Source organism: Gossypium arboreum, chromosome 8 (assembly GCF_025698485.1).
Source record: "Gossypium arboreum isolate Shixiya-1 chromosome 8, ASM2569848v2, whole genome shotgun sequence".
In the NCBI taxonomy this organism is placed as follows: domain Eukaryota; kingdom Viridiplantae; phylum Streptophyta; class Magnoliopsida; order Malvales; family Malvaceae; genus Gossypium; species Gossypium arboreum.
Window position 1 is genome coordinate 101,406,660 of NC_069077.1, and position 9,612 is coordinate 101,416,271.

At 35.4% G+C, this 9,612-nt stretch overlaps 1 long non-coding RNA gene across 1 annotated transcript; it reads right to left on the minus strand.

The window, feature by feature from the left end:
- Nucleotides 1-1,268: 1,268 nt before the first annotated feature.
- On the minus strand, nt 1,269-6,064 carry LOC128279413 (uncharacterized). Its single transcript, XR_008269535.1, has 4 exons — nt 5,623-6,064; nt 4,591-5,532; nt 4,391-4,502; nt 1,269-1,728 (listed from the first exon to the last, which is right to left on the minus strand). It is a non-coding gene; the product is annotated as an uncharacterized LOC128279413 (long non-coding RNA).
- Between the last annotated feature and the right edge of the window lie 3,548 nt (nt 6,065-9,612).

The following is a 9,612-nucleotide window of genomic DNA, read 5'->3' on the forward strand; positions in this document are numbered from 1 at the left end:
GCTTTGGTGCATCGAATGAGTGCTATTTTGGGAAGTTGCATTAACGAAAATAAAGGAGCTTTTATCTCTGGAAGGCATATTTTGGAAAATGTACTTATTGCTTATGAGGTCCTTCACTCGATGAAAATGAAGAAGAAAGTGAAGAAGGGGAATTTTGTGCTTAAACTCGATATGAGTAAAGCGTATGATCGCGTTGAATGGGATTTCTTGGAAGGAATGATGACTCATTTAGGTTTTCTTACAGATTGGATTGTTTTTATAATGAGATGCGTTTGTTCGGTTTCTAGTTTTGTAAGCCTAAATAGGTCGAACAGTGAGTGGTTCTCACCTTCAAGAGGGTTAAGACAGGGCGACCCTCTTAGCCCTTACCTTTTTCTTATTTGTGTAGAGGGCTTTTCAACCCTTATTAGCGAAGCTAAGCAGAAAGGACTGATGAGGGGTGCTTTTGTTGGAAGGGAAAGATTATCTATAAACCACTTGTTTTTTTCAGACGACTGCATACTTTTTCGAGATGCATCCAATGAGGGAGCTCAAGTGGTTCAAAATATTATCATGGAATATGAGATACTTTCAGGTCAGAGGGTGAATTTTGACAAATCTCTGATTTATTTTGGGGCTAATGTGGGAGCAGATGTCAAAGACAGAATTATTAATGTTTTGGGTGTTAGGCTAGCAGCAACTCTAGAGAAATACTTAGGGCTGCCTATAATGTAACACCCCGAACCCGAGACCATCGCCGGTGTCGGACGCGAGGGGTTAACGAGCCAAGTCCTCTTAAAGCACCGACCAATTTGGCATTTCCAGACAGGCTGGAAAACTGCGTCACTGTCGCCTTAAAAATCATATCTCGAGTTTCAAAACTCAGAAACTGATTCCGTAAATTTTCCATGAATTTATACTCATATATCCTTCCATGGATTTATTTCTAGAATTTTTGGTTGGGCCAATTGGTACAGCTTATTAGTTAAAGTCACCCATGTTACAGGGATCGACTGCTCTGACCTTCGCGTGTTACAACTTGAATATCTCTCTGTAAAGGGCTTTAATACTTGTGACGTTTGTTTCTAATGAAACTAGACTCAAAATGGAATCTGCACATATAATGCATGACTCCTAATTCTTTCTGGATAATTTATAGTGAATTTTTAAAGTCGCGACAGGGGACCCAGAAACCATTCTGGCCCTGTCTCACGAGAACTTTAATATCTCTCGGTATACTGATCATATGATAGTTTCGTTACTTTCATATGAAAATAGACTCGTCAAGGTTCGATCACGTAATTTATTCACTATTTAACACCATTCCTAAAAATTTTGGTGATTTTCCCCATCCACATCACTGCAGCTGGCAGCATCTGTTTTTAAGGTAGGCTTTACCTAATTTGTAGTCTCCATGGGCCAACTATGGTCTTGCCATACATGGGTCCACATATGATCATATTTAGCCATTCCAATGGCTGATCATGTGACCAACACTCCCATTCCAATCCATAATCACATCATGAAACCATATATAATTACAAACCACAAATGGTCTAATTCCATACTCCACTATTACGAACCATTTTCGCATGGCCGTACACATATACATCACAAGTACTTAAAATAACCGAGGGTAGTCCTATACATGCCATATCCGAACTCAACTAAAGGAGTACCAAAAGGGCTTTGATAGTGTGGTTGACTTCAACTTCTATGATCCCGAATCCGATCGCTAACGAGCAAAATCTATAAACAGAGAAACAAAGAAACGGAGTAAGCAATTTATGCTTAGTAAGTTTGAGCCATAATATACACACAACCAAAGCATAGCATTCAAGTAGCTAAACAATAATTCATATGCACAATTTCTCAAAGACATGCTTACTTCACAATCCCAACTCTTATATTCATACACAAATAACGGCCTAGTTAATGCCGATAGCTCATTTATCATTAGAGCGAATATTAAATGCGCATTTACTCATAGTGTGCAAAGCACACACAAAACATACCTTGTTGGGGATTTCACAAATGCAATAACTGAAAATTTTCCAGCAGCTTATAAATTTCAAATCACATACCTTCGGAGTTTATCCGGATATAGCTACTCGTTCAAAACACCTTGGGACATAGCAGGTTATGGTAACCCGCACAAATGCCTTGGGACTTAACCGGATATCACAACTCGCACAATTGCCTTCGGGCTTAGCCCGGGTATCATAGCTCGCACAATTGCCTTCGGGCTTAGCCGGGATATCATAGCTCGCACAATTGCCTTCGGGCTTAGCCCGGGTATCATAGCTCGCACAATTGCCTTCGGGCTTAGCCCGGATATCATTCGAACATTCATACACATCTTTGTTTCATTTTCACAACAAAACTTTTATGCACAATTCACTTAACAAAAATATCATTTCGGCTCAATGGCCATATACAAGGGCAGAATTTCGATTGCTTATTACTTCATTCAATCGAATCAAAATCTAAGTTTCGATACTCGAAAACTTACCTCGGATGTTGTCGAGCGATTCGATGGCTATTCGACTACTTTTTCCTTCCCTTTATCGGATTTAGCTCCTTTTGCTCTTGAGCTTAATGAATACAAGTAGAAGTATTCAATATTTCTATCAATAATGTTTACTAGTAAATCACATTCGGCATCTCATATCATCTCACTTTATTATAATTTATCATTCAACCTTTGAACCAAAACGCCATTATATGGCCACATATACATACATCCATATATTTAAGCTCAAGAATTTTAACATAACATCAAGTGCTCAAATTACTCATGTGGCCGATTACACATGGTCATAAATACACAAAATCAAAAATAATTTCAAGGTTTTTACACTATACATGTACTAGGCGAATGTACATGCAAATTTCACAACATTCTTCAACAAATTTCTTCTTTAAACAAACATATTTATCACTTTCTTCATAATCAAAATATCATGTGCAAACATATATACACATATAGGTGCATGGCGAATCTCAAGGTGTTCATAACCCTCTAAAACACAAATTTTACCAATCAAGTAACAAGCATAAATCATGCTCATGAATGCATCATGGCGAATACATCACAATCATACCCCATTGAACTTTGGTCATGGTTAAACAAAGAACTCAATGTCTTACTCAAGATTGCTACAAAGAAATTTCAAGAGTAGTCAATCCATCATTGCATGCATCATTAGCAAGCTTCACTTTTAGCATGCAATGGCTTTAACACAATATCAACCTTGGCCAAATACCATTTTTCATGGCATAACAAGGATTTGAACCATGGCTAACATGCACATCAAGTTAGCAACCAAAACAAGCATGAATCTCATGACACAACCTCATACATACCTTAATCTTGATGCAAGTTTAGCCAAATCTCCTTCTAGATCTCTTCTAAACAAAGAAAATGAAGCAAAAATCTCTTCTTCCTCTTAGGAATTTCGGCCAAAGGAAGGAGGGGAAAAGATGAACAATTTTTTGTTTTTTCTTTCTTAGTCTTTGCTCAAAGAAAGGATGAATGACAACTTTTTTTCTTTCTTTCTCTCTAGCTACGGCACCATGGGGGGCATCCATGCTCATTTTTTTTCATTTCTTAATTCTTTCTACATAATGCACTAACTAAACATGTTGGAAACATGTCCCTTGCCCATAATCTAGACATGGCCGGCCACTCATTCAAAATAAATGGAGTATTTGACATGCAACTCCATTTATTTTGCTTCATTCCTTTATTAAGCTCTTGAAATTAGCTACATATTTTTAAATCCTTTCACATGAGTCCTTTTTCTTTCAATTCACAATCAAATTAACTAAATCAAAGAATTCAAAATTCACACATGAGCACACACATATTATAGGCATCAAAATAAATTTTAAATTATTTTTATGCCTCGGTTTTGTGGTACCGAAACCACATTCCGACTAGGGTCAATTTTGGGCTGTCACATATAATGGTTGGATGGAAGAAGAATTGGGCTTTTGTCAATTTTATTGATCGTTTCAGAAAACGTATTGCAAGCTGGAGTCTTTGCTACTTATCAATGGGGGGAAAGAGGTATTTGTTAAGTCAGTATTACAGGCTATTTCAGTTTATGTGATGCAATGTTTTGCTTTGCCAAAAACTTTATGTCATAAACTTGAAGGTATCATGAACAATTTCTAGTGGTCTAATAATAAATCGTCTAAAGGCATTCATTGGAGTAGTCGGGATGCTTTGAGTTGTCTGAAAAATGATGGTGGGCTGGGGTTTAAAAATTTGTTCTTGTTTAATAAAGCCTTATTAGCAAAACAAATTTGGCGTGTTTTATCTCAGACCAACGGTTTATTAGCCAAAGTTCTTAACGCCCGTTATTTTCCTCATTTAGATATTCTATCGGCAAGGATAGGATCTTACCCATCATTTACCTAGAGGAGCATTTGCAGTACTAGAGATCTGATTGCAGATGGGCTTTTATGGCGAGTTGGCAATGGGGCTAGCATCAATATTTGGAATGACCCTTTGCTCCCTGGAATCGAAAAAAATAGAATATCAGGACATAATATTAGACCAAACTGGACGACAGTGGACCAGTTAATTGATGCTGAAACCAGTACCTGAAACAAGGAGCTGATTCATAACATTGTTGATGCTGTGCATGTTGATCGTATTCTGTCCATTCCATTATCTGGAGCTCGATTAGAGGATACATTGGTCTAGAAGTACGAGGGCTCAGGGGAATACTCAGTAAAAAGTGGATATAGGGTCTTAATTACAGAACATCTTCTAAACACAAATTACATCAATCCTAATAATGTGGGTTACAAGGATTTTTACAGGTCTTTATGGGCTATGCGCGTACCAAAAAAATCAAAGTTCATGTATGGAGATTGTTCAACAACTTTTTGCCTAATTACTGTAATCTGAAGCAAAGGTCCTTGCGTGTTAGAGTTGATTTTCCCCTTTGCAAGGTAGCACCAGAGAATACTAACCACCTCTTATGGTCTTGTGATATGTTACAGAGTGTTTGGGCATCTCTTCAAATCAGAATTGCCCCTGTTGATACCACTTTGAGCTGCAAAAATCACTTTGTTAATACTTTTTGTTTAGCAGATGATGATAATAAACAATATATTGCAATCTCCTTATGGGCTCTGTGGTACAGAAGAAATAAGTTGATTTATGAGGGTATTAATTTTTCTTTGCAGGAAGTGTTAGGGTTCATTCGAGGCTATGGTCAAGAACTTAATTTATGCAAAGAGAAAATGGAAGTGTTTTGTGCTTCCTAGCCGAATGAAGTTTGGAGGCTCCCAAAGTTAGGTTTTATCAAATTAAATTTTGATGCAACTTTTCAAAGTAAATTTAAAACTTCACCATCTGCAGTCCTAGCTAGAGATTCTGAAGGAAAAATAGTAGGGGCAGAAACTTATCTGTTTACAAATGTTGTTGATGCGTTCGTGGTGGAAGCAAGGGCATGTGAAAGAACTTTATTTTTTGCATCTCGAATGGGCTTTCTATGTCTTGTGGTTGAAAGGGACTCTATGACGGTTATCAAAAAACTTAAGGCAAAAGAAGATGACAAATCAATTCTTAGATCCATTATTAGCCATATTCGAATGCTGGAGAAATATTTTGAAGAAGTGCAGTACCTATTCATTCCCCGTCGGAATAATGGAGCAGCCCCACTCTGGCGATGGAAGGGAGAAGAAGACAGTTTTCTGGTCTTTAGGTCGATGGTGTTCCTGACTAGGTATTAAAGATAGTGGAAAAGGATTGGGCGCTTTGGTCTCAAAAACATCAGTTTTCGCTATAGAATGCTTTGATTCTGGAGAAGTTTCTTTTGTTTCTCCATGGCTGGTCTCAAAGTGTTGGATATCTCAGTTCTATCATCTGACAATTTCGTCTTTTATAAGAAGGGAGAAGTTTTTTCGACTGGTATTTTGTGCTTATCTTTTGGCTCTGGCTATGAGTGGGTTTTGGTTTTTTTGCATTGATGGTTTTTTCTATGGGCGGTGTCATTACTACTCTTGTTTCTTTGTTTTCTAGCCATTTGGTTTCTCTTTGCTTTTGTCTTTTCATGTCTCTTCTGCTTGTTCCAGCTGTATTCCTTTATTTTTCCAACTTTGAGCCAAATGCCTAATAAATACTAGTCTTTTCAATAAAAAAAAAGATTTAATTTTCATAATATATCAAATTTTCTCAACTTTGAAACTTACGTTATTCATGAGTGATGACTGAATTTTTCAAAAATATGTAACAAAAAACCTTTTGCCACATTCCATGCCCCCAACCGTGCCCCTTTCATCAAATTACGCCACGTGGTTTTTATTTTATTTTTTTATATTTTGTAACTCATTATTTAATTTCATATTAATTGTAAGATTAAAATTGGTAAAATAATATAAGAATAAAAACTGTAATAAAATAAGAAATTAAATCAACTTAATTTTTAATTTATAAAATATAAATATAAAAATAATTGAATATTGTCTCACGCTAGTTTAATAGGTTTAACTTTCATAAGATCTTGAATTAATTCTACAACGTGATAGTTGAATTAATGTTAGTAATTATTTGATACATAATTTGTAGAGTTTTTAGACTTCATATACATGATTTAAAATATGAAGAGTGTCTCATTTGTTTATATATTTGTTTTTATTTTTATTTTTATTATATATATTCTAAACTTTCAATTCGCATGAAGTCTAAATATTTTATATAAGCTTTGTATGGGATAATTTTTCTTAAACTAAATATTTAGCTATCTTGAATTAAATTTGCAACATTAAACCACACATTATTATGATGTACAAGTCTTTAGTCTCGATATATGCATTTTCTAAGAATGAGTCTTCCCATTTTTCGCCTGCTATACGTTGTATTGGTTGGGTTCTATTTTGTAGTTGCTCTAACATATATTTATAATTATACTATACTTGAAAAAATTAATATCAACGCATATTGTTGTGCGATAATTTCTAAACAGATCACAAAAACTAAAAGATCTGGGGAGTTTTACAATTCTTATAGAGATAGGGGATATTCACTTTAGTAAGGCCTTATGTGATCTAGGATTTAGTATAAATTTAATTTCTTTATCAATATACAAGAAACTTGGATTAGGGGAACTTAAAAACACACATATCACACTACAATTAGCTGATAGATCTTTGGTACAACCGAAAGGGGTACTTGAAGATGTGTTGGTTAAGGTGCGTAGTTTTATCATATGATTGATTTCATAATTTTGGATTTTGAGGAAAAATGTGAGATACCCATCCTGTTAGGTATCTAGGTCCACCATCGATCTTGAAAATAATGAGTTAATCATGAAAATCAATGGTGAGAATGAGATCATCAAATACAGTCACCAACAAAATAAAGGAAACAAGGAAAATTTAGGGAAATTATGTTATGAAAAATCTATAAAAACCCTTAACTATCTTGAGTGGGAAAAAGTATTTTCTGTGATTAGTGTAAGTCAAAAGAGCAGATTCAAAGAGTGGGACAAACGAAACAAAGTAGAGTGGCATGATATATGCTGGACTAATATAGATAGAAAATGGATTAAAGGCACATCCATGTATACACTGACAGAGCTGACAGGCGAATCTGGCAGCAATACATGACATCTTTTTAAACTGAGTTAATTTTTTTATATTATTGTATTTAAATAGACTCACGGGTAGCTTAGGAATTAATTTTATTTAAAATGTTTAAAGATATATTATTCTGAACACTTTGAAATTCTGGAAAAAGGGCCAAAACAGAGTCGGTGTAGCAACACGATGTAACAACCCGATTGAGGGCCTAGTCAGAATAGTGGTCTCAGGACCACAAATTTGATGTCAGGAAAATTATTTTATTATTATTTTGATGTATTAGCATGTTTTTAAGAGTACGTGAAAAATTTGGTGAGCCAATTTTAGAGTTTGGAAGCCTAATTGAGAAAAATGACTAAATCACATAAAGTACAAAAGTCCTAAATTGATAGCTAAAGGTGTCAAATAGCTAGAGAATAAAAATTGGGGGTCTTTAAAGGGAAATTAGACCCTTTCCTAAGAGCTTGGCCAGCCACAGGGAACAAATTGGTCAAAAAGTCAAAGGTTTAGGTGGTTTGGTGACTTAATTGAATAAATAAAAGAAAGATGATATCATCCTACTTCCCTATTTCTTCTCCATCGATTTTTCAGCCATTTTTTGGAGGTCTTGAGCTTCAAAAATTTTAGCAACTTATTACTCTTGCAAGTAAGTGTTTTACATATTTTTTTTCTCGAAGATTTTTATATTTTTGAGACCCTTAAAGCATGAGCTTTCAAATGAGGGGTCTATGTTGCAAAATGATTAAGAGTTTAAGGTTTGACCATGAGAGTATTTAGAGTGTTTTCTGAAATTTTTTGGAAGAAAATGAGTCTTGGGTGTCTTATAAACAACTTTTGTGAAAGGTGTTAGCATGAAAACACCTAATAGGACTAAGGTGCATAGATTGTAAAATAGATAATAAATGTGTGAAATAGTGGGAATTTGGAGTTGCTATAATAGTCAAATAGGTTAGGCTAGTCTTGAGAAATAAATAAATTTGATTAAAAAAAATGATTTTTGGGCCGAGGGGTAAAATGGTCATTTTGTAAAAGTCTAGGGGCAAAATGGTCATTTAGCCCAATTGTGAATTGTTGAGTGCTTAGGTTGATAAAGTGACTTAATAAGTGCATTTTGTTATTATAGATCAAGAAATACCGAGTCTGAACCTAGACCGGGAGAAAGCCAAGCAAACTGACTAAATCAGCTAGTCGCCACATTTTGTAAACCGAGGTAAGTTGTGTGTAAATAATACAACTACATCACTAATGTATATGTGTTGAATTTCATTTGAATTAATATAGCATGAATTGCTTGATTTTGAAGTTGAAAAATATGATGATAATAGAGATAGTAGAGTTCTCGTTCGAACCTAGGAAATACATCGGATATTCATGCCATGACATATGGTTTATTGTGGGCTAGTGTAAGACATGTCTGGGACATGCATTAGCCATATTATGAGGGCCAGTGTAAGACCATGTCTGAGACATGGCATCGGCATTGAGACAAGTGCTAGTGTAAGACATGTCTAGGACATGCATCAGCCTCGACACGTAAGTCATTGTAAGACATGTCTGGGACATGCATCGGCTACGAGATGATAGTCGGGGTAAGACCATGTCTGGGATATGGCATCGACATGAAATATAAGCTAGTGTAAGATCGTGTCTGGGACATGGCATCGGCACCTTACCTACATTTGAGGCTTAATGAATATCCAGTAGTGTTCTGAATGGTTCAACGGTGAGTAGTATGACTTTAAGTTAATGAGCATGGTATAACCGTGTTGTGAGTGGTATAGGTACCTATTTGAAATGTATGAGATGTAAAGTCGATATATGCTATGAGATTTATATGGATAGTGATGAGTAAGTTATGCTTGCGCCTACTTTTGTGTTATGATCATGTTAATGAATGGTAAAATCGTTGTTGTACGTTTATTTATAAGCAAGTTACTAAGCTTTATGCTTACTCCGTCTCCTTTCTCTTTTTCTTATAGTGCCGCCTAGTGAGCTCAAAGATCAAAGGAAGTAAGAGATATCGATCACACTATC